General features: G+C 37.2%; 1 pseudogene; it reads left to right on the top strand.

The window, feature by feature from the left end:
* The first annotated feature begins 5,410 nt into the window (after nt 1-5,410).
* LOC129234283 (membrane-associated guanylate kinase, WW and PDZ domain-containing protein 1-like) overlaps nt 5,411-27,502 on the top strand; it is a 92,403-nt pseudogene continuing 70,311 nt past the window's right edge.

Below are 27,502 nucleotides of genomic sequence, written 5' to 3'. Positions count from 1 at the left end.
AAATGAGTCGACGGCCCAACGCTATGTTTATTAATCTACATGTATTTTTAAACTGAAGTTTGCCGTTGGTTTCTATATATTCTGTACTGAATAATTATTTTGAAAAAAAAAATAAAAATAAAAATGTTTGAAACATACATCTTGGTTACTCATAGTTAGGTTACCTTAATGTGTAATACAGATTCCCGAATATTTCTAAATAATAATTCAAGATTACATTTTCTTTCTAAGCTTCTTACAAAATAAACACTAAAATGAAATTCAGCCTTGTTTTAGCGACAAATTCGTGCTTTGCATTTTAAAGCTGTTAAAATGGAAAAAATATGACCAAAGACATGGAAATTCAGAATTAGCTCAAAAAATAAAAAGCTGATTATAAATGAAACTAGGGGGCTATCGCCCCCTGCTCGCTATCGCTCGCCAACCCCCGGAACTGCTTACGCAGTTCCCTGTGGATCGCTTCGCGATCCATGCTCGCTTCGCTCGCTCGCTGTATGCCAATACATTAGCCTAGCTAAAATTTTCCGTAAAAATTAAAGTTGGTAATTGCATTTAGGTCACCATCCATTTAACCAATATGAAAATTACGTTCATAATGTTAATTTGTCTGCTTTAGCCAGATTTTCGACAGTTTAACTTTGCTGTATGTAAGATGACTGCCTTGGCAATGTGCACAACTTTACCATTATAGATACAAAAGTGTCTGTCATTGCTTTGGATAGATTGCACTTCTACCTGTTGGTCCGCGGAAGGTATTTTATTTCCCTTCTACCACCCATTGGAAAACCAATGAAGGCATTCCCCTATCCGCCACCTGGGGACGCGCCCTCTAGGGGTTACAGGCTCCCCCGAGGGATGTATTTACATTATTTACACTCTTATATATATTTACATATTTACACTCTTATATATTCTAATCTGAGAAAACTTCCTCATATACACAATAAAAAATGTCCCGTTTGGGAGCCACAACTGACACTGCTTCAAAAGATCTTGTTCTTGATAATGCCACATAGAGCTGGCCATGACTAAAAACAGGCTCAGAGAGCACCAAACATATTTTCTCAAACGTTTGTCCTTCTTGTAAAGTAAATTCTTTCTCGGTTATTCATTTTGAACTGAACTGTCGTACTGAAGCAGAGAATAGACGACGCTCAAAGCGCCTACGCGTTCAAAACAACATTGCCGATGAACATGATTGTGGAGCAATGTGTGAAGAATGCGAATTTTGTGGTGCTCTTTATTGGCAGAAAGAGCGTAATACTGCAAATAAATATACTAAATGTTGCCATGACGGAAAGGTGCGGTTACCGGCATTGTGTGACGCACCTGATCTGTTGAAGGAACTGCTGACTGAAAATTCCCCAGCCGCTAAAAATTATCGGCAGCGAATCAGAGAATACAACTCTGGAAATGGCTCGTCTTAAATTGGATTCAAGAACGGTTTCCTGCCTTCTTTGAGCTTTTCTTTGCTGATTAAGGTTGAAATGGGCCACAGCCCGACTCAAACTCATCTCAAAAAAAAAAAAGTTCGTTGAGTATTCTGTGATTCAAGATTTCAAAACAACGTAGAAGTTTGTTTACATGATTTATCGGCGAAGTGTTGCCAACAGAGGTTTAGAAATTCACCCCTTCATTTGCCGGCACGTAAGAGAATTATATATATAGATTGCCGACTGAGATAGTTATAGGCACCCCAACGGGAGGTCCCTGTGACCTCTCGAAATGTCCTCATATGGCAAATTTCGTCTGACAGTTCGGCAAATTTGGAGACATAATTGCAATTTTTAAATTCCCGAGTGTCCCTTCTCATGGGTGCATTTGCATACCCTTATTTTATCATTCGGCAAATTAAGATTTCCCCCCAAAGTGAGAATTTCCCAAAAATTTCAGTTCGGGGCGTCCCTGGATACAATGTCGGCAAAATCAAATTTTGTTGAAGTAACCGCTGGAAAATTGAGAATGCAGTGCAATTAGCTGTCGGCTAATTGATTATATCTTTCACGTGATACACAAAGACATGCCTATGCAAACTATTTATGTTTTTGATTTTTTCTTCTAAAGGTAAAAAAGTGCACATGTCAAGCTGCATATTACTTTACTCAAAGATTTTAAACCCAGAACCAATTGAAAAAGATTAAAAAATGCCGACTCTAAATGAAATTTCTCAGTGAGCGCTCATTGTGTCGGGAAAATAAGCAGTCGTAAATTAAGCAATCGGCATATAGTGAGCAGTTGAAAAAAAAATGATCCTATCTGAAAAAAGAATTTATCAGAATGAACATGAAGCACTGTCAAACATGGTATGCCCGTACAAACTGTTCACATTTTCTTTTCTCTTGTCAATGCTTATTAAATCTGTACCATGTGTACTACACTTTTAAAAAAATCAAACGTTTCCTGAATGCCGAAACTAAAAAATTTTGAAAAAAAAAATAGAACCGACTTCAAAATTGCTCTAAAAAGTGAAAAATAATTTTATTCTTTAAACACCATCGATAATACTTTTAAACATAATTTTTGAAGTTGGCGCAAAAACGATCGATAAAATCATTCACAGCCATAACTCAATTACAAGTATAAATTTAACCACGTCCAGTTTCTTCACTACCACATGCATTACGCATTGATGACAGCATATTTGAGTAACGATATAAATGTTCCATTCCTAAGTTTGGATGATTTTTTGATAAAAATATGAACGAAGCATGGTTACAATGGATTTTACTTTTTGTTTTTGCGCCAACTTCAAAAATTATGTTTAAAAGTATTATCGATGGTGTTTAAAGAATAAAATTATTTTTCACTTTTTAGAGCAATTTTGAAGTCGGTTCTATTTTTTTTTCAAAATTTTTTTATTTCATTCTTTTTAGTGTAAATGTAGATATTTCAGTAAAAGTAAGAAGTTACTTAGTAAGAAGTGCGGCTCTATATCACTGTATTGCTTTAGAAAAGCCTTTATTCAAAATTATCATTACAATTACTATTAATGTTACAGTTATATGGCACCAAACTTTTATAACAATGAGTTTCATATTGTCGCGTAGATGAAGATAGCGAAGACAATGTGAAAGCCAAATGAAGCGAATACTCGTCTCAACTCGAGATCTTTATTCAGAACCACGAATGAACGTTACATCTCCTTATATACAACTTGAAAAAGTGCTGGAACTTTCCAGACTTGAAAAGATACAGAAATTAATAGAACATTCGAGAAAATACGGGAAACAGTAGAAACGAAATTTTTGTAAAATTCACTTTGTCCTAGGCGGGATTTGAACCCGGGTCGCTCCTGTGGGAGACGAGAATTCTACCACTGATGAAAAGTGCGAACTTCGCTACAAAATCATTTTAATCATTTAATAGGGAAATTTACTGTTTTTTGCCCATAACTTTTTTTCTAAAGAACAAATATGGTCGAACGAAGTAATGGGACCTAAGTTGAGCCATCCTCTATCCATTAAAAAAAGAATCATCAAAATCGGTTCACTAGGTGGGACGCTATGAGTGGACAAACAAAAAAAAAAAAAAACATACATACGGTATGAACTGATAACCGCCTCCTTTTTGAAGTCGGTTAAAAAGTCAAAAATGCCGAATCTGGTTCATTTGACGATTGGGCCGTGCATATTTCTCACGGACCAGTCAAAGCGCCCTTAAAATGACGCGCTAAAGAAAACAGTCGGCGAAAGAATGCCGAAGTAACTTTGTTGACTTTTCTTTTTTAATTTTTTAATTAATGAATGCTTTGAAATTCCGAAATATTGAAAATGCCGACTCAAACTCATTCTGCCGACTGGATAAAATCATTGGGAGGGTGAGACACCCCCCTCACCCCCCCCCTATAGCGACGGTCCTGAACTGAGGGTTTCAAAATTCGCTTTCCGGCGCCCAAAACGCTCGGCGCCCAAAGTGCTCGGCGCCCAAAATTCCCGGCGCCCAAAACGCTCGGCGCCCAAAATTCCCGGCGCCCAATGTTCCGGGCGCCCAATCTGCGGTGCCCAATCGACGGCGCCCAATCTGCGGCCCCCAAGCTTCCCATTTCGCAGAACAAACTGCCTGTGTTTACGTCAACAGACACACGTGGAACGCAACGTGGCAATGTTTTAGTTTCTTCGGCAGTTTTGTAAATCACCACAAGGTAGCGTATTCGAGCGCTGGAGTTGCGAATGGTATATTTCCGTTTGAACAAAAAGAAAAAAAAAATCATATTGACATGCTTAGTATAAAGTGAATTTTTAATCAAACCCTTTCGTACTTTACAGGTTATTGAAAATACTAAAGTACAACTTGATAGAAAAATTTAAAGCAAGATGGATGTGTGTGTGTGTGGAGCGGGGGCGGCATCTTGAATCTTTTCCCCAGCTTGGAAACGTTCTAGATCCGGCTATGTTTACAGAAAATGTTGAACTGCGCCCAAAATCGGAGCTCCCAATCTTCCCGGCTTCCAATGTTCCGGCGCCCAATATTCACGGCACCCAATGTTCCCGGTGCCCAATATGCCCGGCATCCGTTCCCGGCGCCCAATATGCTCGGAGCCCAATGCTCCCAGCTCCCAATTGACGGCTAGATATCTGCGTTGCCCAATCTTCCAATTTCGGGAACCGGTCATTCATTATTTTTTTCCAATGTAGCCATTCCAATCGTTGGACAATATCGCATGGCAACGTTATCCTGTCCTTCTGCCAATCAAATTCCAATATTGTGCCAAAGAAGTACACGGCTTGGGGAGTGCCCAAAAGTGTCGTCTAAAGCTGGGACACTTTAAAATAATCAGCGTTTAACGAAAAGAAAAAGGACAATGAATCGTCTTATTAAAGGCGTATACTGAAGGTAAAGGAACTTTTTTTAAAAGTAACAAAGGTCTTCACATTTTGAGAAAGTTTTCTTGATAATTTTTTGTTTTTAGTAGGCAGGTTTTTGAAAACATTCACAAAGTAGTTTTTCTGTATTTTATTTTCCCTAAATCTTTTTTGTTTTGTTTTATTTTCCAAAAAAAAAAAACACACTTGTGTGGAATTTCGAAAAGCGCTTACAGCGCTTGCGCATAGTCCTGCGTGTCAAAGGACGAGGGTTTGAACTGTCATCTTATTATTGTGTTTGTTATGTGGCAAAAAATATAAACGAGTTATGTTAAGTATGTATATTGTTGGAGTACATTTCGATGTAGGTTGACTATGGAAAAATATTATTTTGTTTTTATCGCTGATTATGTATATTGATTTAATTGTAATTAAAATGAGAAACTTTATAACTCTGTGATATTTCTTCAATAATTAAAAATGCTTAAGCCTACTATATATATTGAAAGTTTTAGCACCTGCGGTAATATGCTACATATTTTTATTATGTTTGTTGACTCATAAAAATTGCAATCATTAATGTACATGCTCGATAATCATGCTCGATCATGCAAAGGTCTTCTGTTAAAAGGCCGGTTACTCCCATCAAATCCGAGGGAGAAAATCTGCTCAGCGGCCACTGGAGCAACGTAATTTACGAAACTGTTTTGTCAGCGATTTCGGATGGAAGTTTTGATTTCACCATCGAAGGAGGTTCAGACAATGGGGAATTTCCATATTTCGGATACATCTCATCGAATCATAACATAACGAGCGGTGACATTCTTCTTGAAATCCAAAGTCAGAAAGTTGCTGGATACACCCAAAAAGATGTATGGTCCTTGCTGAAGTATTATGTCAGGAATGGCAATACTGTTCTGATCAAAGCAGTAAAACAAGGTAAGGAAAAAAATAAAGTACTATAATTTGAGTAAGAAAGATATTTGTTGTAAGTATAATTTGAGTGAGAAATAAGAGCTGGATTATAAGGATAATAAAATGTCAAAATATGCCTTAAAAATTCCTGAAGTATGCTAAAAAATCACGTCATTGAAAGTATGTTGGACCAGACCAAACTGTCCCAAGTAGTTAAAAAACTTTTTTTCCGCTTAAATCTCAATAATTGTAAGATTATTCTAACTGTTTGTTTACATTCATTTCATGTTACTCATATTTGGGGCATTCCAAGGTATTTGTGACATAGGGGTGTCCGTAACAAAACTTGTTATAAGGTTAAAGTTTTTATATATATTAAAAAAGCACATTCCAGAGGACACACATGTCATATTTTTTTCTTCATTTACTTCATATTATCCATGTAATCGCAATCAAAACATCAAAAATACAACTTTTAACGTTACGGACTCTACATTGAATTTTTCTTCAATAGTGTCTTGAACCGAATTTCAAGCCAAAACTGGTGCTTGGGACAAATAAAGTAAAGGATTATCTCTAATACGTATAATAATTTTAATCAGAAAGTGCATTCGTTAAAAAATTATAAGTTGTGAAAATGGTGATTGTAGAGTCCGTAACAATAATTAGAAGAAAAGTTGTGTTAAAATTTTTATTTATGCATTTTATATCACTAAATTGAATTTTTTTTGACTTCACCTATGGTGTTACAATATTCTAAAATAAGTTTCATGATTATTTAAATTCGGTATTTTTAATTAATTTTCTAAATTTGGTTACAGACTCTATAAAACGTTACGGACTCTACATTTGGCAACCGTTTCAACACAGCTCTTTCTTTACCAAAATGTGTGAACAGCCTGCGCAAGAAAAAAAAAGTAGCCCTTTAAATGAAATTACAACTTATACTTAAAAAAAAAAACTTTGACTTTCAGAAGAATTTTGACTGAACAAGTAAGTGTATAGGGGGAATCAGGGCACATTGGTCTGGTTCTCTACCTTTCTTCTTCTTTTTTTTTTAAATCTCATCATAAATTTCAATTCGTAGTTTCATTTTCTACCATGAGTTAAATATTTCTCACCACCCTAGAAAATTTTCAATTCATTACCATTTTCCCCCATTAATACTTTAAGAGAACTTTGTGGAGTGAACCAACCTGCCACAGTCCCGGTGTCCCCACATTACAAAACCAACTTCTATTACAATTTTAATGTTAAATATTATCCAACATTTGTACCAAACAAATGTTTTATGATTAGAATCAAAAACCAAAGTTTAAAGATCAATCAATATAATTCAAATTGACAAACATCTACTGTTACACTTTTTCAACAATCAGCACAATTTGTGTTTTTAGCAACTTCACTATTGCTAATATAGGAGTATTGCTTTTTTAATTGTTCTAAAAGTTTTTGTGTGTTTTCTAAAAGTGAAGCAACATACCCCAGGCACTTGGTCTAAAAAAAAATTGTCCTGATTTTTTCCCTACAACAAAAAATAAACTGCTAATACTTAAGAACTAAAAAAAAATTATTTTAGGAGAGGAATTCAATTTATTGCTTCATTCTTCATGAAAACCATTAAAAAAAAATAAAGTTGCTTAGTTATGAGAGTTAATCAATTAAAAGTAGCACTGCAAAATAAGTTTCTGAAATTTGTTCAAAATAACTGTACAATATGATTTCATTATAGGAATTGTAGAACTATAGGCGCTACTTTTTGTTGGTCGTAAATTAAAAAAAAAAAGGTATTAAAATTATCAAGGCCGGTCTAACGAGTTCCAATTTACCCTATTACCTTATGGGATGTTGACTGATCTAGTGATCCCGAATTTCAGTATATTTCCAGTGTGACATTTGAAAAATTTCCAGTATAAAATACGAGTATATATTGTACAAAAAAAAGAAAAAAATCACTTTCACGTTAAAATAAAGGAACAAAGTAAGGCATGTCAGATGCCATTTAGTACATTAATATTAGGGCCATTAAACAAAAATATAAGATCTTTTGTGCTATACATGAATGAGACTGATCATACATTTAATTAATTAAATGCAATTATTTAAACCGGAAATGAACAAAATTTTGTTGCTTAAAAATATATGTGATTCCTGAAGCAAAAAATGTTGCCTTTTTAAATTGAATTAACAGAAAATTTAACTTAACTTAAAAAATGCAATTTAAAAAGTATTGGCTTAAAAACATCTTAACATGTCTCCTAACATGTCTCCCCTCCCCCCAAAAAAAGGTATCCAGAAATTTCGACTTACCGAAGATGGTCCGGTATTGATCACTTCAGATAACCAAGGTTCTACTATAAAAGTTGAATTGTTAGTGAAATTTGCATTAAAACCTATCTTTTCAAATATAAAATTCAAGACTGAAGAAATCAACATATCACTTGGTCTGTTCCAACAAGAGGCCACCTTCAATCTGGTACCCCCCCCCTAGAGCTTGGGTGCACCTCCCCTAAATATTCCACAGACCCCCCTCCCCCATAATATCAAAAATCTCTCCACAAAAATGAGAAAAATGCCCCTCAAAACACCCCCTAAAAAACTTCAATGGCATAGTCTGCGGCATGCCTCCCCTCCTCCCCAGGTGGGCACCTTTCACATATATGATGAAGAAATAGTCATAACAGTTGATTCTATCATTGTAACTATTGAACAATGAGGTAGTATTGTTGTTGTTTACACTCTATAAACAATAATTCAAACAATACTCGAACGTGACAAATATGTAGAGTCCGTAACATGTTCATAATCGTGCAGTTCTTCAGTAAATAATTCCGTAAAATAGACCTCAAGATTCAGAAAATTTTCAAGTGGCCGATGGCCACTAGACTCAAAAAATTTGGTGACCACCAGTTTTTCGGGTTTTGAAAACAGCGCTCTTGTACAAGAATGGGGGGGGGGGGGGGCGATTTCAATTTGTATTTCTTGAAACAAATATTATGAAAGTGATGCTAAAGGAATGCTAACAAGAAATATAAACTAGTATGTTGTGGCCATCACGAAACTTTCTTCTATATTTTTCTTTTTTTTCTGATCCCTCCCCATGCTTGACGAGGAAGCAATATTCCCAACAAAAACAAAATTACACATGCAAAAACTTGACGACTATCCCAATGTCTGAATTATTGCAAAAGCAAAGCAAAGAGCGAAAATTGAAAGTTATTTTAAAAGCCTTGCTTGAATTAATTACAAATATTTTATTTGTTAACAAACATAAGATGGCAACAGTTAAAAATTTTAAATCATTGAGATAATATTTCCGATCATTTCCATACAATTAAAATCACGAGAAATACGCAGACGACAATCTATTACGATTTATCTTTCTTATTGTTGCATTAATAAAAATATTTTTATTCGCAAAAAAAAAAAAAAAAAAAAAAAAAAAAAAAAAAAAAATCAACACTTCTTGGAGCGATTGGCGTCAAAATTGAACCAAAGCCTGTTTACATATGGATTCACATATATTCCAAATTTCAACCAGAACGTAGCATTACTTCTTGAGATAGGACACTCAAAATGGAAAAAAAGAACGGGTGATTGCGCTACCCCCTTTTTAGCTGTTGACACAAGAATAAAATCAGTTCTTATACCCACTAAGGGCTACTTGCCGATAAATTTTTCTTTCATTCCGTTCATTATTTCTTGAGATACAGCAGTCACAATTGACGACAAAAAACGTTCTATAGCTCAACCCCCGTTTGAGTTATTGACACCAAAATTGAATCAGCACCTGTTCCTGTTAATACCAACATATGGACCAAATTTTGTTTGATTCTGCCAGTTACTTCCTGAGGAATAGCAAGCACGCGTAACTCGAAAAACGTCCCATTGCTCCACCCCCCTTGGAGGAATTCGCGCCAAAAACTAATGGGCACAAGTTCACATAGGGGCACATATGTGTACTAAATTTCGTTCGATTTCATGCGGTAGTTTTTGTTGTAGAGCGGCCACAAAAAACTGGTCACACACAGACGTGACACACATACACACACACATACAGACAGACAGACATTTTCCAAAAATGGTCAAAATGGACTTAGCACACCTCAAAACGTTCGAATCCGTCAAAATTCGAAATTCGAAAATTTGCACGAATCCAATACTTTTTTCTATATATTAGATATAGAAGAAAGTAAAAATCATTAAACCAAAAATAAAGTAGTGTACACAGTGAAAAAAAAAGTATTTCCCATAAAAACAACAACAAATTCCTTTAAAATCTTTTTGTAAATCATTGCAAATGCCATGGTAGTAAAAATCAACATGCACTTTTCAGGTAACTAGTTTAATGAAAAGAATTAACTGTAAGAAAATTAGCACGAAGGAAATCGAAAAAATATTAGATAAACATATGATTTGATTTTTTTCAATAATTGAGTTTTTTTTTTTTTTGGCATAAAAATAATTAACTACAAACCTCCTCCAGTAATATACAATTTGGCATTTACCAAGAATATATTTCCAGAAAAAAAAACATTCTTTTTGCATTATTTGAACTAAAGGTATGACCAAACATAGCGACTACGTTCCATACGCAGCATCTCCATGTTAGGATGACTATGAAGGGAAAACGATCAAAGACTGGCTATTTGGATTATATTTTAATCTGATGTGATTGAAGATTAAAAAATTACAGCAGTTATTCGAATAGAAACTAGCCCCCGTTGTTTAAACGATTTTCAATGGAACGTATTCCTAATCGATTGCGAGTATTAGCGTCCACATCACAGCAGAAATATAAGATATAGTTTATAGAAATATAGTTTTTTTCTTTCTATTTTTAATGATATATAGGATTTTTAATGAAATACATTATTTATGGGACAACATGGAACATTGTTTATGGCAAAGGAATGATAAAACGGGGCTCACAGGGGAGGGGGGACTTTCTGCGGTCAAAAACAAGTTGCCTTTTCAAGTTTTAAATTAAATAATTTGTCTTCCTATTTTGACGATTGTTTCAGAATAAAGGCTGTTTGAGTTTATTGGGAATCAAATAGGATCGGAACGACCTTCGAGGGTTTATGTAAAAAAACATACAATATGATTTTTTTTTTTTCACTTTTAAAGAATCGAAATTTGCAAAATATTTTCATACTTTTAGAACAAGATTTAAAGCAAAACAAACTGTTTTAGAAAAAGATCAATAATTAATCCTTAAAAAGCTACAATTAAGACAAAATAGTCGGTTTTTAGCACAAAAGCGTCTAAATCAATTAGAATTTTAAAAAAATGTTCTGAAGATAAAATTTCGCATTTTTCCAGAAAATAATTACGAATTACCCGGGAAAAAAGAGCACATTTTGCGTTGTTATCAAGAGTTTGCACTGCAATGAACATCCAATGCCATTTTCGGAAACTTAGGCTCTAAAGTAGCCTTGTGCACTGCCATCTGGGAATGACCAAATATGGCGGCTACGACAAAAATTAAGAAATAATTTTTTGAATTTGTGGCGTGAAAACAATTTAAAAATAATAAATCTTCGTGAAACTACTATTCAGTTGAAAAGTTTCTAGCACATTTGCGTCCAAGGCAATGAGGATGAGATTAAGTTTTAAGAACAAAATTTTTCATTTCTCAAGAAAATTACATATTTAAATTAAATTTTAAGAAAAAAAAAATAAGTTGCAGCACATTTTGCGTTGTTTTCATTAGTTTGCAGTTAAAGGAAACATCCAATTCTGCTTTGTTTTTGGAAACTTAGACATTTAAGCATCGTGTCTACTTCCATCTTATAAATGACCAAAAATGGCGACTACGTTTCATTCGTAGCTGAAAAGACTTTTCGATTAAAAAACGATTTTCCCAATTGACCCTACCATCCGCAGGCTTGTGCTTTAGATGCAGGAAAATGTTTCTCTCCCGTTAAATTTGTGCATAATTCCTGTTCACCCTAGGAATTTTTTTCTTTCGAACTATTGAGGGGCAAAAATGGCGTCCACGGTCCTTTTTTATTTTATTGCCAGCGTCATTTTGCCTCAAAACTTTTATTTATTTATTTTTTTTTTCAGGAAACATCGATAAAAATGAAGATTAGAACTCAAGGTACAAAATTCCCTGGGAAAAAAATTGCAAAAAAAAATTTGGGGGAAGGGGGGGCAAAATTTGAAATTTCCCTGACATTTTTAACTATGTCATTTTCCATGACGATTCCAGGTTCTCCGGAGCGTACGAACCCCGTTTAATAACCGTATTTTCTTGTGCATTATCTGCGGACGGCCTATAATCTGCAGGTTCTAAAATGGGCCTGAAGAAAAAAAAAGTTTTGCATAATCGGAGGCGGTGTAAAAAAAATAATAAATTTAATATACCATTTGAGCAACTAAACGTGAAAAGGTTATTACTTTGAAGAAATAATCAAAATTAATCTGAAATATAATCTAAAATACAATGATTTCTTCTTGAAATCATGATTATAGTACGCTAATTACTTGAAAAACAAAGAGTCAAGACAAAGGAGCAAATGCTCTAATCTTGAGCAAATGGCTTCCTAATTCACTGTATTCTTGCTTTTTTTACATGGCCTAAATCGCGTAAGAGGAGCATCGTAAAATAACCAACATACAGGCAGGCAGTGAGAAAGAACATGCAAGCTTTGTAAAATAAACAACATTTAGTCGGAGTACGATCTCTATCGGTGAATCCTTATAGTACTGATGCACTGAAATTCTTTTCTTGGGATCTAAATTAAAAATAACCCCCCAAAAAGTTGGCGACTGTAGAAATTTTTTGGAGTCGCCAATTTTGAAAACTGAGTCGCCACGTGGCGAGTGGCGACCGTAAATCTTGACCTTTACCGTAAAAAATATTTTTTCCCTTTTTAAAAAATATTTTGGTGCTTAAATGTATTATAGATAAACTGAGACATAGTGGAAAACCTTCATTAGGTAAGAGTAGTTATTACTTTCACAGAAAATTTGAAGATAGTATAAGCAAAAATTTCCATGTCTTTTTAGTGTAGAGTCCGTAACATGCTATATATCTTCCTATATCTTTAGAAATTCAACACAAAATTAAACTTTTTTCAATGTTATGACATAACTACACATAGGACTAATCATTTACAAGAAGTTTAATTTTACTATTTGTTCTAATCATGAGTAGGAGGCTAAAACATCTTTATGAAGTGTAGAGTCTGTAACAGCCAAATACCTTGGAATGCCCCATTTGGAGGAAATAATTATAAAAACAGAAAAGCAACGGCATGTTTTATGATTAGTTAACCAGGATTCGTACACTCCTTCAAAACTTCTCCAATACTCCTTCCCTTAGAAATTATTTTTGAAGGGCCCTTCGCCCTTCAAACTCCTTCATTTGTGTTTTAACTCCTTCGAAACTCCTTTTTTAGTTCAAGACTAGATAAATCTTCCTCTATGACAGTAACTTAAAATACTTCAATGATCGACAACTTAAGGGTCGATCGGTATAAGGGCGATTTTAATGTAGTAATTTCATATATTCATTCATTTTTTTCATCAAGACGTGATTTACAAATTGATCATGGAAGTCATAAAAGTTGAAGGTGAAAATATTATTAAATGATTAAGACATTTCATAAGTGAAGTAAAACATGTTTAATTGGTGCTTGGCATTTATTTCAAGTTTTATGATTATTCCTCCACCACACTCTCAGCAGCAAAAGTCAGTTTGTCTAATTATAATTTAAATATTTAAAAATACATAAATGGATGTACTATATTAAGTGATTGTGTTAAAAAAACAATTGTTTAGTAAATCGCAGTTATGATATTGTAAAAAGGGTCATCCACAAGTGATGTCATATCTTGTGGGGGAGAAGGGTTAATGAAATTGTGACAAGGGGAAAAGAGAGGGTGACAAAGGGACATCACGCTGTCAGTATAACAATGTGTTTTTAAAAAATATGACATGGGACAAGAGGGGTAAGTTGAAGTGTGACACTTTGTGACAAAGGGGGGAAGGAGTTAAATGTGTCGAAAAAAGTGATATCATATTGCCACAAAGTCGATTCTTCTCCCAGCCGGTGTGGCGTGATCGGGTAGGCTTCGGACTACCACCTCGACGACCTCGGTTCGAAACCGACCGCGGGTCGGTGATTTGAAAAGAGAATTAATCGTATGTTCTTGTAGTTACCTTTATTTGTTTTATTTCCTGTTCTAGTAGTTTCTAGAATGTTTCAAAACATGTAAATTTAAAATATGCAAATCTTGCATTCTGGAATCTTCGATCACTGTATATAAGTGACTTGTTTCTCTGTCTGAAGTAGTTCTCAGCCGAGTGTAGCTGTGGTGCTCTGTTAATAAACTACGTCTCTTGCTTTACCTAGAGTGTTCACTTGGTCTCCTTACACTATCTACGTGACATTTCTGGTGGAAGCGCCGGGTAATCCTTCTGCATCCTGGAATCGACTGGACTCCGAAGGAGTAATCGCTTACGAGAAATTCCGCCTGAGTACGGACTATTCACACCGCCTGGCCGAGTAAAGAAAACCAAGGACATGTCCACGGATACTAATACGTCTGAGACCAAGCCAGTGCTAGCCACTCCACTTGTGCAGCAGATCAGAAATCCTTCCGTCTTTCGCGGAGAACCTGGGCAAGACCCAAACAAGTGGCTTAAGGAGTATGAAAGGGTTGCGCATCATAATAAATGGGATGACCTTTTCTGCCTGTCGAACGTTTACTTCTTCATGGACAGTACTGCTCGGCAATGGTTCGAGAATAATGAAGACAAACTGACTTCCTGGGAGCTGTTTAAGGCCGAATTAGGAAAAATCTTCGGCGACAGCAAACATGCAAAGCAAAAAGCTGAAGAAGAACTGAAGAAAAGAGCCCAAAGGCCTGGAGAAAGCACGACATCTTATATCCAAAGTGTTCTGGGACTTTGTCAAGAAATAAACCCAAACATGTCAGAAGACGACAAGGTTTCTCACTTAATGAAGGGGGTAGCAGAAGACATCTATCAGACACTGCTAACCAAAGAACTGAAAACCACCGGGGACTTTATTAAGTGGTGTCAGTACATCGAGGACATGAAACAAAAGCGGGTTGCTCGAGTGAAATTCGATCGCCTGCCGAATGTCGTCCCGATGGCTTCAATGGACGAAGAGACGGACTTAGCTGCACTTATTCGCCAGATAGTGCGAGAAGAGGTCCAACGCCTGCTCGCACCAAGTACAGAAGTTGCTCCGCAGCTGCAATCAATCGAGGCAATAGTCAGAGGGGAGGTGCAGGACGCCCTTGCACCTATTTCAACTTCATGTGACCCGTGGACGGTGGTGCAGAAACCACCACAACGACCCCAACTGCCCATCAGAAGACGACCAATACCCGTGGCCGAGCTTCGACCCAGGAAGACTGACATGTGGAGAACTACCGACAACAGACCTGTTTGCTTCCACTGTGGTCGCCCCGGACACGTCGTTCGGTACTGCCGCGAGCGACGAGCTGTTTTCGATGCTTACCGGACCAGCCGAGGAAACGCCATGGACAGCCGAGCCGAGACGAGGGATCACGTCGACTATAGTCAAGCAGCCGCCAGAAAAGTCTCGCCGAGCCCCACTAGAGGACGATCACCGACACGCCGCTACAGAACGCCGTCACCTTACCGCCGTCCCAGTGTCTCTCCTAGCCGCCGCCACGAGGAAAACTAAGACCTGCGACTTCCCTAGGAGGTGGGGTCGCCGCCGAAGAAAATCCTCCGACTGCTTCGAAGATGTCCGGAAATCATCTTGAGGTTATGGTCGATAATCATCCAGTACGTGCTCTTGTCGATTCCGGAGCATCTTCTTCCATTATTTCCGACCAGTTTCGGCATCATCTCCGTAAAACTATGTTCCCGACCAAGGATAAAGTCTTTCTGAAAGTCGCTGATGGAACTTATGTCCAGCCGCTCGGGAAATGTGTGCTGCGCTTACAGATCAACGGACGTATCCAGCCTTTTGAATTTACGGTATTGCCGAGTTGTAGTCATAGCGTCATTCTTGGATGGGACTTCCTGGAAGCAACACAAGCCGTAATAGATTGTGGAAAATATGAGTTGACACTCGACGACACACTACTGGAAGTTCCAGAGCGTCAGACGTGGACTCTACATGCTATAGACGATTACACAATACCTGGACGTTCTATGGCTAAAATACTCGTCAACAGTGATAGTGGAGATCACAATACTGACATGATCGTTGATGGAAATAGAGTCCTGCTGTTAGAAAAAGAACTTGCACTTCCTGCTACAGTCATCACATTGCGTGACGGCCGAGGCGAACTGTGGATAGCCAATGGACAAGCTGCAGCTCAAATCATACCAAAGGGTATGGCTTTGGGCCATGCGGAAGCCATAAACAAGGACTATATCAGCACAATAAGCGCCACAGAAGCACCTAGCAGGGTTCAAACGAAAAGTAGATACAGTTATGTCGACGACTTTAGTATGTTAGCACCGAATCTTACTGATCAGCAAAGAAAGAAGCTTTTAGACGTGCTTAAGAATTTCTCCGAAGTTTTCGATCAAGAGAGAGAATCGCGATCCCTGAGAGGGACGGTTAAACATCGGATTGACACTGGCGATCATGGACCTGTGAGCCAAAGGGCATACCGAGTGTCTCCCATAGAACGTCGCATAATCCAAGAAGAAGTTGATAAGATGTTAGACAGAGGAATAATCCAACCGTCTGAGAGCCCTTGGTCGTCACCAGTTGTCTTAGTAAGGAAAAAAGACGGAAGTTGGCGCTTTTGCGTAGATTACCGCCGTCTAAATAAAATCACTAAGAAGGACGTTTATCCTCTACCCCGTATAGACGACACTCTCGACTGCTTGAAGGGCGCCAAATTTTTCTCATCCATGGACCTCCGATCCGGATAATGGCAAATCGAGGTAGATGAAGCCGACCGTGAGAAGACGGCATTCATCACTCCGGAAGGCCTATATGAATTCAAAGTTATGCCGTTCGGCTTATGCAACGCACCTGCCACTTTCGAGAGAATGATGGACAACTTACTACGTCACCTAAAGTGGACGATGTGTCTCTGCTACTTAGACGACATCGTAGTGTTTTCTAAAACTTTTGACGAACACCTCACGAGATTAAGTACCGTTCTTGATTGCATCCGGGGAGCTGGCCTTGTTCTAAATGCAAAAAAGTGTACCTTCGCCGCCCAAGAAATTAAAATTTTAGGCCATCTTGTGTCCGAGGACAGTGTTCGCCCTGATCCAGATAAATTGCAAGCTGTCAGCTGTTTTCCTGTACCAAAGAATGTCCACGATGTTAGGAGTTTTCTAGGATTATGTTCTTACTACCGCCGTTTTATCAAAGATTTCTGTCACCAAGCTCAACCACTTCAAATGCTGCTGAAAGGCGACACAAAATTCTGCTGGGCTAGCGAACAGGCTAAAGCATTCCAGAAGTTAAAGGAGGCCCTCACCACGGATCCTGTCTTGGGGCTCTACGACGAGAACGCTCCTACAGCACTACATACAGATGCCAGCGGCTATGGAATTGGCGCAGTTCTCGTTCAAGTCCAAGGTGGACAAGAGAAAGTCATTGCCTACGCCTCACGGACGCTGACGAAGGCAGAGAAGAATTATTCCACCACTGAGAGAGAATGCCTCGCTGCTGTATGGGCAGTGCACAAGTTTCGTCCATACCTTTTTGGAAAGCCGTTCACCATTGTTACTGACCATCATTCCTTATGCTGGTTGATTGGACTCAAGGATCCGTCAAGTAGACTTGCTAGATGGGCATTACGACTGCAAGAATATGACGTCTCTATAGTTTATAGAAGTGGAAAGAAGCATAAGGACGCCGATAGCCTTTCCCGCTATCCGGTAGACGGAGTGGTTTGCAGTCCGGAAGAAGTAAATGCTCTTAGCTCATTCACCGATATACAGGCGCAGCAGATGAAGGATCCCGAGCTTGCCAAAATAATAAGAAGCAAAGAGAGATCCGAGCCAATTAAAAGTCATTACGAGTTAGTCGATGGAGTCCTTTGTAAGAAGAACTTCAATCCTGACGAGAAAATGTGGCTACCAGTCATTCCGAAGCACCTGCGCAAAGACGTGCTCCAGTACTTTCATGACACTCCTACCGCCGGACATCTAGGATTCTCTAGGACCTATGACAGGATAAGGAGACGATTTTATTGGCCAGGACTGTATCGTGCAGTTCGCCGATATGTTATGCACTGTCGGGAATGTCAAAGAAGAAAAGCCGTTCCGCAACAGCCACCAGGTCATCTTGTACCTATACCTCCTGCTCCAGCACCCTTTCATAGAATTGGAATGGATTTGCTAGGTCGGTTTCCAAAATCATCTCTTGGCAATAAATGGATTATCGTCTGCACCGACTACTTGACCCGTTATGCAGTCACAAAAGCGCTACCAACTGCTGAAGCTCCAGAAGTAGCCAAGTTCCTACTTGAGGAAATTATTTTGAAACATGGAGCGCCAAGGGTAATTATCACAGATCGAGGACAAGTATTTCAATCTAAACTACTTTCAGAACTCATCCACCTGTGTGACGTAGCCCATCGAATGACGACGGCTTACCAACCCCAGACTAACGGGTTGACGGAACGTTTCAACAAGACCTTAGCCGACATGTTATCGATGTACGTCGACGTCGAGCATAGGAACTGGGATGAAATATTACCTTTTGTCACATTTGCATATAACACCGCTAAGCAGGACACTACAAGATTTACACCGTTTTACTTGCTACATGGACGAGAGGCTGAAACGACCCTCGACACGATGTTCCCTTTTTGCTCCGAGGAAACAGAAGGCGACTACGCGACTCGACTCGTAGTAAGGGCGGAGGAGTCGAGGCAGCTTGCGAGATTACGGACCAGGGAAGCTCAGGAAAAGGACAGAAGGCGTTACGATGCCAGACACAGGATGGTATACTATCAGCCTGGAGATCTCGTCTGGATTTTTACACCCGTAAGGAAAATAGGCCTGTCGGAGAAGCTCCTGAAAAGATACTTCGGGCCCTATCAAATCCTACGACAACTGTCTGACGTCACCTATGAGGTACAAGACTTTGATCCCAGCTCCAGACGACGTAAGCAGAAAGATGTGGTACATGTTCTTCGCCTGAAGCCTTATTATGACCCAAAAGACCAAATAATGGTCGATCATGTTCTTTCTGACGAATCCGCAGAGGAAGACGCTACACCTATTCCAGAGAACACCCATCAGCAATTGTCCCAACACACTCGTTCAGGACCCATAACACGCTCAAGGACTAGAGCTTTATCCCAGGAATCCTGAAACAGCGAGACGCTGTTGTTCTGAGGAGGGAGCAATGCCACAAAGTCAATTCTTCTCCCAGCCGGTGTGGCGTGATCGGGTAGGCTTCGGACTACCACCTCGACGACCTCGGTTCGAAACCGACCGCGGGTCGGTGATTTGAAAAGAGAATTAATCGTATGTTCTTGTAGTTACCTTTATTTGTTTTATTTCCTGTTCTAGTAGTTTCTAGAATGTTTCAAAACATGTAAATTTAAAATATGCAAATCTTGCATTCTGGAATCTTCGATCACTGTATATAAGTGACTTGTTTCTCTGTCTGAAGTAGTTCTCAGCCGAGTGTAGCTGTGGTGCTCTGTTAATAAACTACGTCTCTTGCTTTACCTAGAGTGTTCACTTGGTCTCCTTACACTATCTACGTGACAATATCATTTCTGGACAGCCCATTAGCACTCCTTCAAAATCTCATTTTACTCCTTCAAAACTCCTTCATTTTATTTCTAAAAATTGAGTTGAACCCTGTACACGAAATTACTAAATCAGGTAGGAGTTGACTTAATTTTCCTCAAAGTCCTTATTTTTTAAAAACTGCCGTAAGATTCCTAAAATTTTTATTATTTTGTGCTATATCTTTAATGAAAAAGAGAAAGTTCCATTCAAGTTGAGTTTTTCAACTTTTTTCCAAAGTCCTTTTCACTTATTGTTTGCACCTCCGAATTCCGATTGAAGCTCACACAATAATCAATTATTCATGCTAAAAATTATTTCTCTATGGTTGCGTTCGATGAAACTCACCGGTCGACCGGTAAGTAACTGGTTACTAACCGAAGCCATCTATGATCAACCGGTTACCACAGTGGTTACTAGTGTTCACTCTAGAAAAAAAAAGGGCAGGGTGCTGGCCTTTGAAAGGGGCACTTTTTCAAAAAAAGGGCACTATTTCAATGCGGTGTCCCCCCATCCAAGACCAATGATGCACCACTCAAAAAGTACTGAGTGCCCCCCCCCCCAAAAAAAAAATTAAAAGGAGAAATAACACTTAAAACACTTTGCAAAAATTCAAACAGTCTAGTCTGCTCCATGACCCCCCCCCCCCACCCGTCGATCGCCGTCAACACTGACTTTAGTATTAAATATGATTTCATCCTGAAAACGCACGTGTCTTCAGAATAGGGTTAGCTCACCCCCCCTCCACACACACACACAAATGCCATCTAAGCTAAACACATTTTCCACACTCCATAGGAACATTTAAGCTAATGCTGAAACTTGGCTTTGGGTGTTTTTAAACAGTTTTCAGGCCATAATTTTAACTACCTATAAAAGTAAAAAAAAAAAAAAAAAATTCTAGGCATTTCAAAACCTTTTGAATTTCAATTTAAGAAGAACAGTACTTAATTACTGATCTCCCCTTCCAACCAAAGAAATTTCCCAGTAATGTGCATTAGGGTGGGCCGAAAAAACTTTTTTTGGAAATCTGTTTTTGGATAGTGCGGAAAAGTTGCTATATGGGCCCGTTATTACCCATAAAAAATTTTGCTAAATTTGTTTAATATTTAGCCGGCGATATTTGACCTTGAAAAACTGAAAAAAAAGGGCAAAAATGCACTTTTTTCAAAAAAAAAAGGGGGGGGGGGTCGAAAATACAAGTTTGAAGCTAGTTTCAGCAAACATTAGAAGTATCTGTCAGTGAATTAGTTGAAATCCTCTAAGTCTTTTATACATTTCGTATAATATTTAGCTACGCTCCTTTAAGACTGAAACATTGGAAAAATGAAAAAAAAAAAAAAAAAATAAATAAAAGCAGTTTCGAAATAAGTAAGTACTGAAATGTTACGCAATACGTTACTTAGAAAAAACAGTGAAAATTCAATCAATTTTATGCGACATTTGTACGCCAATTTAAAAAAATGCACACACTCAAATAAAAAATAGTTACATAAGATGCTAATTTTTTAATCTTCGGTTCCAATTGTTTCTCCTGGATAATAAACGGCACTCAACTACTTCTATTATTCCTAAGATTATCTATAACTATTTTATATATATTTGACAAATAGAGCCCTTGAGTATAAAAAAAATGTGAATCCTCTGAAGTCCTTTAAACTGATTAATGAATTGAACGCAAGTCTTCTCCTTTTTCTCAAGCCATTTCTTCCTCTCGACTTTATAACCCACTTACGAGACAAAAACCCCCTACAAGAAATGCTGTAATTCTACACCTCCACAGCTGGGAATTAAGCAATTAGAGGGGTCCTCTCTTGTGTCCAATGTCCACAATGAGTTGCCACTGAGGCATCTTATATTGAAATTGGACGGTTGCACGAAGTGGCCACATTCATATTCTGGAGCTATCGAACAACTTCTTAGAGATTGTGAAAAAAATCCGGTGGTCAAATTTGATAAAATTGACTGCAATCTTCTGGTTTTGGACATGGAAGATATAAAAAATTTAAGTACTGAACAACAATATTTGTATAGAATCTGTCTTGCCGTAAAAGATGGTAATTGTCCTTCAAGCGTGGCTGACAGTAGCCCAGGCAAACTCAGTCAGTCATGCACGATGGCTGACAACTACAAACCGTTTGTTACGCTTGTATATAGACACTCCAACTCCATCAGAAAACCTTACAATGCTTGTAAAGTATGTAATTTTAGTTTATGCTCCAATGTGGTTTGAAATAAAAATGAAACCGAACTGCCAATACCGCGGCCAACATTTTTGGAAAATGATTTCTCTCGCAAGGCAGTTTCCAGACAACGTTAAGGAGATAACTTTCAAAGTTCTCTCAAGTAATGTATATTTCGCTCATCCTGAACAGCTACTGTTGACAATGTTGTTTGACTCAAGAAAATACATTCGGGAATTAGCTGTTAGGCGCATTCTGAACTCTAGAAATAAGAAGACAAAGAGCTCGGATGGTGTACGATTTTTTGAGCGTCCTAAACTCAATTTTGAAGCCGTTGATTATGTTGATTTAGTTGATTGGGCAAACTGTGTTGTAACAGAGCCACCGCTTACAATGCATCTAAAAGACCAACAATGGAAAGAAATGTGCAAAGAACATTCTACAGAGTTTACTTTCAAGAAATTTCCCTGTCACACGCTAGCTGTGAAACGTTGTGTGAAACTAAGAACCGAAGCTGCAATAAAAGTTCGTGGTGAAACTGCACGAGATAGATACATTCGTGCTAAACTTCAAGTTAGGAAAGAACTTCCATCATTTGATAACAAGGGACAATATTATTCCAAAAAATAATATTCATTATGCATGAGGTATTATAAACCAAATTTGAAGATTTCTTTTTTTAAAATTTTACTATCTATATATGTAGTTCTCGAAAGTGTATGATACTATTGCGTGATAATAATTACTATGATTAATGGCGCTATTTATATAATTAGTCTATGATTTAATTTTGAAAAATAATTTTCACATTGGTTTTTAAAAAAAGTCAATATTTTTTCATTTTTCTCCAATTTTTTATGTCGGAAAGGAGCGGTTAAATGCTCATTAAAATCAATGAAACATTTTATGGGCTCGAACTGGCTCATTATATAACATTTTCGGTTCATTCCAGAAAAATATTCGGAATTTAGTTTTTTAAAAAAAATTTCGACAAAAATTCATTTTTCTCTTTTTTTTCGATTTTTCAGTGTCAAATAGCGCCGGCTAGATATTTTTTAATATCCAAGAAATTTTTTGTGAGTGCTAACTAGCTCACTACGCAACTTTTGCGCGCTATCCAAAAATTGATTTCGAAAAAAAATTTTTTTCGGCTTATTTCGGCCCACCCTAATGTGCATGTGCCATTAAGTATTTTAGTAGACATCAACATTGTGATGAGTGTAAATTCTCCTTTTTATAAATATATTACACTTCAAATAGAATAATTAACTTAAAATACTGTGTGCAGTGCTTCAAAAATGCAGTGGTAGCAAGTTGCAAAACTAAAAAGACTTTATTTAAGCTCTATTTCCTAGTCTTGGAGTTGTTTAAATTCATAACAAAAAATGTGTTGGCAGATGCTTGTGCTCCTAAATGCAATGCATAAGCAGCTTGGGCCAAGCTAAGATTTTTATCTCAGACAATTTGAAAATTTAATATTTCAGCATTTTAATTTTGTGATTTTTTAAAAAAATCAATTGTATAATATTTATGAAAGAAAAAGAAACAGTGCAAGGTTATTTTAGTTAGAAAAAAAACACAAGTATGTCAAAAGTATGCTTTTTATTATGTCAATAAGTATTTTAAATAATCTGTTAGATGAATCATATACAAGGATAATAAAAATACTTAGCAAAAAGGAAAGAATTGAATGAACGCCCTGTCAATGTGATTTTTCCATTTCTAACGGTTTGGGGGGGGGGGGCGGCAGGGGGTGGGGGTTAAAAATCCAAGATATTAAAAAAATACCCTTGCATTTTAGCCCAGTAAGCTTTGTACTATGTTCTTCTTAGGAAACAATCAGAAAGTTAACTTTCCAGAAACAGATGTGAAAAGATTGCTACACAATCACTAGCAATGTGCTAAAATTAGCTAAGCCTAATTTCCACGTGCAGACGAAAAACGGACACAAAGGGCTGAAATGTTAGGAAATTTTCCTATTCCCTCTCTCATTGTTGATTCTCAGAAGATCAAGGATAGGAAGGAATGAAACAAAGATCTCACCCTTCCCAGAAGACCCTACTCCTTCCTACAACCTTTCAAAAACCCACCCTCAGTAGAAGGGAAGAACATGCCTTTGTTCCCTACTGATAAGCCTCTTTGAATTCTGAGAATCTTATCCCTTCTTCGGCTAGGTATTTGCTTCCCCTTTTGTTTATGGGGCCGTTTTCAGGGTGAAATTCTGGGAACAAGGATAAGACATGGACGTTTTTTCAGACGATCGCTGGACAAATAAAATTGCCCCGATATCGCGGCAGGTCGAAACGATGGTTGAGGAATCTTTTTAAAAACACAGGGTGCAATTTCTTATTTTTGAAAAGGGCGGGGCGCATTTCGCGATCTAAAAGAAGGGCAGGGCGCATTCTGCTGATATGGAAAAGGGCAGGGCGCTGCGCCCTTTAAAAACGGCCTAGCGGGAACACTAGTGGTTACCATTCTAAGCAGTTGATTGGTTGATTGGAGCACGTGATCATTAGCTGTCACATGATTAACTAACCGGTCGCTCCCGGTCGAGCTCGTCAAATGCAACCTACCAAGTACTGCCTATTTGGGTAGATCGAAAAAAACGAAATTTCGAATCTTAATTTGGAATACCTGCCAAAAGCTGTGCATGTGTAAGTACAACACACATGTAAAATATAATCAAGTTTGAACAACCCTTTGAGGGTCATTCCAAGGCTGGAATTGCTCCAAAAATAGGGAAAAAGGGCAATTTTCAAAAAATTTTATGAAAATATTAGTGTTTCAAATTTTTGTTATACTGCGGTTAAAATGCTTCCTTTGAACAATCTTTTTATGTATCTTCTCAATTATTTACAGTCTTTGCACCATTAAGTTCGCACATAAGCCATTAAATTTCGCGAAATTGACCAAAAACTGACTTTTTTAAAGCTTTTTTGTACATTGCAATATTTCTTCTTTTAAAGTCCAGTTTTCTTTTTTACAACGCCTGTACAGAATACAGTTTGAAATGGATGTGAAGTTAAACTTGATTACATTAACAGCCCAGCATCCACGAAATAGAAATGGCTACATTTCGAGTCCATCTGCCGAGCCACATGTATTAAGCATAAATGTATTATTCATTTTACATTAGAAGTAAACTATCAAGAGGATTTAGTTGTATTAACTAATAAAACAGAGAAGTGCATTGGTTACAATATTTACTCACTCACAGTCGCTCTGACATATAAACATCAATATTTCACAGAATAAGGGACTTGAAAAGTATCAGTTAGTTAAAGCCACATAAAATAGTCAGTTCGTCACATCCAGTCATGAAAATTCTTTGAAATCATATTTTGATTCAAACGATAGCACGTTCTTCGAGGTTTGATTTTTGCTCATATGAAGTCATCTCTTGCCGATTGACTAATCACAAACAAAGAAGCTTCTATCACCACATTAGCACAGCATTTCACCACCTCCGTGTGACATGGGAACTAAACGAACGCAAAATTGGTGTTGGTGTTTTCAATCTATTGTTGAATATTTCAATTAGATATGCCAGCTAAAATAGGAAAGGGGTGACAGCGAAACCTTGTAACTTTTTTTATATTAAAAGTCCTGTTAAATATTTTATTATGGAAGATTAAGTGTTCCAAAGGATAGAAAGATGTCACAAATAGTAATTGTATGTATACAATAAAAATCCTGCTGCTTTAAATAGTAATCCTAGGTGAATGAAAGTACTATGTTTTTCCTAAATACAAGTTTGTAAAATTACAATAACTTAAGGCACAAAATGATAATAAAAAGAAAACTTTTATGAGAATTTTATTTACAATTTCATAAACCTCATGTTATTAGCTTTTTGATAGATTACTTGTAGCGCTAAAACAATTTTTAAATTTCAACCCTCATGTCCACTTTTTCTTGGAATTGCAGTCTAATTTACTTGTTGAGGTGAACTAACACAGCATTGCTTCTTGTTCTAGGCATACTTAAAGCAATTTTAACTATAAAATAATTGGTTGATTAACCGATTGCTGTTGATTAACCAGTGCATCCCTAATTTTTACTGCAGATTGGCTTATTGTTAAAAACGTTTTTCATGTCTTTCTCATTTGCTTATTAAAGCTTCAAAACTGCAAATAGATGAAACATATAATTACTCAATTGATTAAATTTCTTAATAACTTTGTTTAAATCTTTTATTATTTGTGGTCTTCTTTTTGTTCAAATTGTTTGCTATCTTCTCGTTTACTTATAATTTCTTCGTAAAAAAAAATTATTCATGCTTTTTTTACAGGCTATCTGACAAAGGATTTACGAAGTTTTCTGAACACTCGTTTCCAAAAAGGTTCAATCGATCATGATCTCCAAAATACAATTAGAGATAATTTATACCAACGTACAGTCCCATGTAAGTACTAGTTTTTGAATTACTAGAGTTTAATTATTTGGAGGGAATAATTAGATCAGGTCTTCCCAGACTGTGGTCCGCGGCAGAAAAAAAAAAGTAAGTGGTATTCAAATAATGTTTTTCAATTTGGGAACTAGAAATTTGCTTTACAAACTGGTAAAAGAATAAAAGAATTCTTGGGTTTGAAAAATTACACAAAATTCAATTAGAAGAGGAAAAACAGTCGGGGCTGCATGATAGTTGGTCCAACTGTGGAGTCAGGGCTTTTGAATTTAAGGTTTTTCACAGTACTATGTGACAAATTTGGAAGCCTTCATCATTTTGCACTTCTTCTTACAGAAGTGAGGTGGTTATCTCATGGAAAAAGCCCCTTCAGGATTACTGGATCTACGCAGTAGCGTAACTTAACATTTTCGGCTCCCCATCGAAATCTGATTTTGGGCCCCCTACTAAAAATGTAATGTATACTTGTAGTACAATTTTTCGATCTTGGTCGGTCCCACAATATTTTTACAAAAACACACACACACACATATACGTATATCTATATATAAATGTATATTTTTATATACAGAGGGAGGGGGGTGTTAATCTTTCAGTTTAGAAAGGGATCATTAGCTCAGAATTCCGGAGAATTTGTTACAATGAGGAAAAGAAGAATTAACAATATAAATTTATAATTTTAAATGTAATATTTGTACAAAAATAAGGGTTGGGAGGGAGGGGGGTTGAATTTCTAAAATTCTTCTTAAATTCTAGTTAAAAACCAGAATTTCAGGCTATATTTGGAAGTAGGAAGGTTCAGGGCTCTTCGTCATAAATTTTTCGAAATTGGAGTTTTGAGAATGTGATTACAAGCCATTTTTTGTAACGTTATGGAAAGGGGTCAGTGACTCTCTCCCACAAATATTTTTGTTTTGGAAGTTCAAATAGGTACCGCAATTTTAGAAGAACTTCAATGATTGTTAAACAACAGAGTTTGGGTGCAACCCCCAGAAAAATTTCAAAATTGAACTTCTAAACTTGCAATTGGCCACCTTTGATGACATTAAGTGAAAGGACGAGGATCAGAACTCTCTATTATAGTTTTTCAAGTTTACAAAACAGGGATTTTAAACGTTTGTCAGTATTGTTAGGAGGGTGGATGGTTCAGGAACCTTAAGGGCTGTTCACTTATCGGCCGTCCGTCCCGTCCATCCCCTTTTTTTGACGTGACGGACTGCCGACGAAAGCAGGGTAGCATTCACATATGGTTGCCGTGCATCAATCATGTGAACTGAATTCACCCGCCAGAGAGAAGAGTGCGCTGCTTTTCGGGAACCAATAAAATGCTGTCCTACTTTTGACGGCTGTCAGATATCAAGGTTCTTCTGATTGGAACCGGTCCCGTCCAAGATGATTTGCTGTCATGGCAACCAGCAAAGAAAACCTGTTTCGGGAGGGAAAAAAACGTGATGGACGG

Source organism: Uloborus diversus, chromosome 1 (genome assembly GCF_026930045.1).
Source record: "Uloborus diversus isolate 005 chromosome 1, Udiv.v.3.1, whole genome shotgun sequence".
Lineage (NCBI taxonomy): Eukaryota > Metazoa > Arthropoda > Arachnida > Araneae > Uloboridae > Uloborus > Uloborus diversus.
Note: the sequence above shows the minus strand (reverse complement) of the source record. Positions and strands in the feature narration are given on the sequence as shown.